The sequence below is a fragment of the Macrotis lagotis genome, chromosome X, assembly GCF_037893015.1.
Source record: "Macrotis lagotis isolate mMagLag1 chromosome X, bilby.v1.9.chrom.fasta, whole genome shotgun sequence".
NCBI lineage: Eukaryota > Metazoa > Chordata > Mammalia > Peramelemorphia > Peramelidae > Macrotis > Macrotis lagotis.
In genome coordinates, this window is record NC_133666.1 from 560,435,352 (window position 1) to 560,439,270 (window position 3,919).

Genomic DNA, 3,919 nt, shown 5'->3' on the forward strand with positions numbered 1-3,919 from the left:
CCTTGGGCAAGCCACTTAACCCAGTTTGCCTTGCAAAAATCTAAAAAGAAAAAAATATTAAAGTTTAGCTTTAGATGAAGGGACAAACAAAGCAATAGAAGTCAAAACTGGAGGTAAATTCCATGAGTGGAGAGAAGCTTATGTTCCAAGGGGCCTGAAATTATGCTTGAGCTTTAATAAATAGCTTAATGATTGTAAGCTGAATGAGCAAGGTGGGACTGACAGTACCAAAAGAGAGGAAGAAGCATATTGATCCAAGGCCATTAAGGATCTTATATGTGAAGAGCAAAATTCTAAAATCAATATGGAGTTGTACAAGAAACCAATGAAAAGATGCTTTTAAAGGAGATAATTGAAGCACATAGATACCTGTAGAAATGTTGGCAACTGTATTCAATATTGATTGCATCATCAAAACATAAGTCAAGAAAACTCTGAAATTCTGAGAAAAGTAACTAGAGAATGAATTGTGTGGGATGTTTGGAACACTTAGAGCTTGATCAGACATCAAGATTTGCCAAGGTCATCCAATGAAACCTAGGCTTACTTCAATTGTCTTGACTTTTATCTTGCAATTTATGACTCTGGAAGAGAGGGCCACTGATGAGTTTGGGTAACTCTGTATCAATTTAATTTACACCCAAGTCAAGATATCATCCCATGATGTCATTGGTACCCTTCAAAAAATGAAGGTCAAACAGGAACAGTAGCTAAGATTTATTGATAGTGTACTCAGCTGGCCTACAAATTTAAAGCTATCAGAGGGGGTTATTACAAGAAAATTAATTTAAAAAAAACTAATCCCATGAAGGAGACAATAAAGCTTCTGTAAAGAAACCATGAAAAAAGTGTTCCACATACTTAGATGAGCTTGGGCATGAAGTATCAATCTAAATTTAGATTGTCCTTCTGAATCTTCTCATTTGCCACTATATTGGAAAGTCTTCATATAATTTGATGTCAATGCCATTTTTGTGGCCAAGTAGAACTGCATCTAGGCCTTTACAAGAAAGATGCCTTCAGCCAAGGATGCTGTAAGGAAACCACTTTATTTGTTCTTTAAAACCATAATCATTCAAGCATTCAAAAAGTATTGTCAGGTTTTGCCCATTGTTTCTGCTAAATGCTGGGGTTACAAAGAAAGATAATCCACCCACTATATGCAAAGCAATGGAGAGGATGGTACACTTAGAAAAGAAATGGTTCCTGAACTCAAGGAGTTTGCTGTCAGGAAAAGAATAAGGCACAAAGAGTGTGATACACAACATTAGAAGACTGATTTACCAACAAGGATAAAAAGATGACATATAATGTCTGAGGGAAGAAGATTTTTATTGACCAGGAAGGTCAAGGAAATCTTCATGAAGAAAATGGCATTGAACTTGGCCTTTAAAAAGATGGACAAGAGGGCAGCTAGGTGGTGTTGTGGATAGAGCACTGGCCCTGGAGTCAGGAGGACCTGAGTTCAAATGTGACCTGAGACAGTTAATAATTACCTAGCCGTGTGGCCTTGGGCAAGTCACTTAACCCCATTGTCTTGCAAAAAAAAAGATGGACAAGAATTCAACAGATAAAGTAAGGAAAGGGAGATATACTCTATGTGTGTGCATGTATGTTCAAATTATATTTTGTTAATGGAGACATGATCTCTTTAATACTGGAAAAACAGGAATTTAAGGATACCTCAAATTATCAAGCTGACCTTGAAGGTTTGGGGCATTCTGATTCTCAAAATTAACATGGGAGACTCAAATCTAAATAGAATAAAGTTGCTTCAATCTCTTTTAGTCTTGCCAATATAGGAAAAGAAGCTAATCAGAGATAATGTATTCTTGATGAAACCACAATGTTGATCTTTTGTTTGTTTTACTTTTCCAAGATGTTCACTGAACCATCCTATGTTTCTTTTCCTATTCTCTTTGATCTTTCAAAAGTCACTGCAGCTAAGCAATCACAAAAGCAGTTTTTTAGCACCCTAGTGTAACAAAGATAGAATGAAGTCTAATTCTTATGCAAAGTATAAAATTACTTGCTCTTTCATGATGTCTTAGGTCTCAATACTCTTTTGTTTGGTTGTTTGTTTTAGTTTTTGCAAGGCAATGGGGTTAAGTGACTTGCCCAAGGCCTGTGTGTCTGAGGTCGGATTTGAACTCAGGTACTCCTGACTCCAGGGCTGGTGCTCTATCACTGCACCACCTAGCCACCCCCCCTCAATACTCTTTCAACCATTTTTATTCCATCTCTTACAGTTCAAAGATTGTTTTCTGATAGAGAAAACAGAAGCAGAATTAGAATTAAATAGCTCTGTCTTCTCTCCAAATCTTGTTATTATCCTAGGCACACTGAGTGTTAACGTTACTCCTTTCTTGAACTTCATTTGCCTCTTAAAAATTTTTTTTAAATGGTATTGTTCCTCTCTGCAATCCAGAGAGCTAGGACAACTGTATTTGACTGTCTATGGACTATATTATCCCCATTGAAAGGAAGAAAAATGAAACAAAACAAAACATACATATAATTAAAAAAACCCTTCATAATCTGATGAACATTTTATAAAAATTATCTCTTATGTATCTCTTTCCCTCCTAATTTCTCATACTGAAAATTACCAATTTATAAACATATTTATGAAAATATGTGCGTACAATGATAATCTGGCTGTTTGCTGCTGAGGGTAGAGGTGGGAAGGGAGGGTAGAGGGAAATGTTGTAACTTAATAATATGTGTGCATAAGGATGAAAATAAATAAATAAATAAGAAACGTTTTAAAAATGGCATCATTAGCATTCATCTGCTGCAGGTTTTCTGTCAACCTTTTTTTTTTTTTTTTTTAGGTTTTCTTGCAAGGCAAATGGAGTTAAGTGGCTTGCCCAAGGCCACACAACTAAGGCCACGCAACTAGGTAATTATTAAGTGTCTGAGACCAGATTTGAACCCAGGTACTCCTGACTCCAAGGCTGGTGCTTTATCTACTAGCCGCCCCTCTGTCAACCTTCTTAGAGGATGATGTTTCTTCATATTGTTTTATTATCCTAAATCCTTGCTTTGTTCTTCATTATATACCTTGTGAGTTTCTGGACTGGTTAATGAGTTTATAGGATCACAGAATTCAAAAGCATCTTTAAGTCATCAAGTTTAGTTCCCTTGTTTTGATGATGTTTGTCCTTCATTCTTGAAGAAGACCATGACATCAGGGAGGTGATGCCATGACAGGCACATGGATTGGATTTGAGTGAAGGGGTGCTGTGCTAAGTCATCATCTCACTTTCTCCTCCAGAGCCCTCTGGGTCCAGTGACCAGATATGAATCAGGAGGACTAGAAATAGTTCTGGATGCGAAGCAATCAGGGTTAAGTGACTGGCCCAAGGTCACACAGCTAGCAAGTATCAAGTGTCTGAGGTTGGATACAAACTCCCATCCTCCTGACTTCAAGGTCAGTGCTCTATTCACTGAACCTTTTTACTGCCCTTTCCTTTGTTTTATAGATGAGGAAACTGAGGTACACAGGGAGTAAGTGGCATGCCCAAGATTGTACAGTCTTTTTGTCTTGAAGGAAGCATGCAAACACATCTTCCTGACCCCAAATTCAACTCTCTATTCCCTCCACCATCTAGCTGTTAATCTCTTAGCAGGCTGCTCTTTTCTTCCTCATCAGATGTAGAAATTTTTCTTGAAAGTGTTCCATCCCTCTTGAGCTGACTTGTACAAAAATAATTTAGGCCATAGGATTCTACCTCTGCTATCTTTTGCCATGGCAAGAAAATCCACTTTTTTTTGTAATTGAGAATAAAAATCAATAGAGGGTTTTTTTTTAAAAAAATAAAAGTTATAAGCCTAGGCAAAGCAATGCAACAGACAACAGAGAGTGATGTATTTCTATGGGGCAAATGGACTTCTGAATATGAGATGTTTCTACATA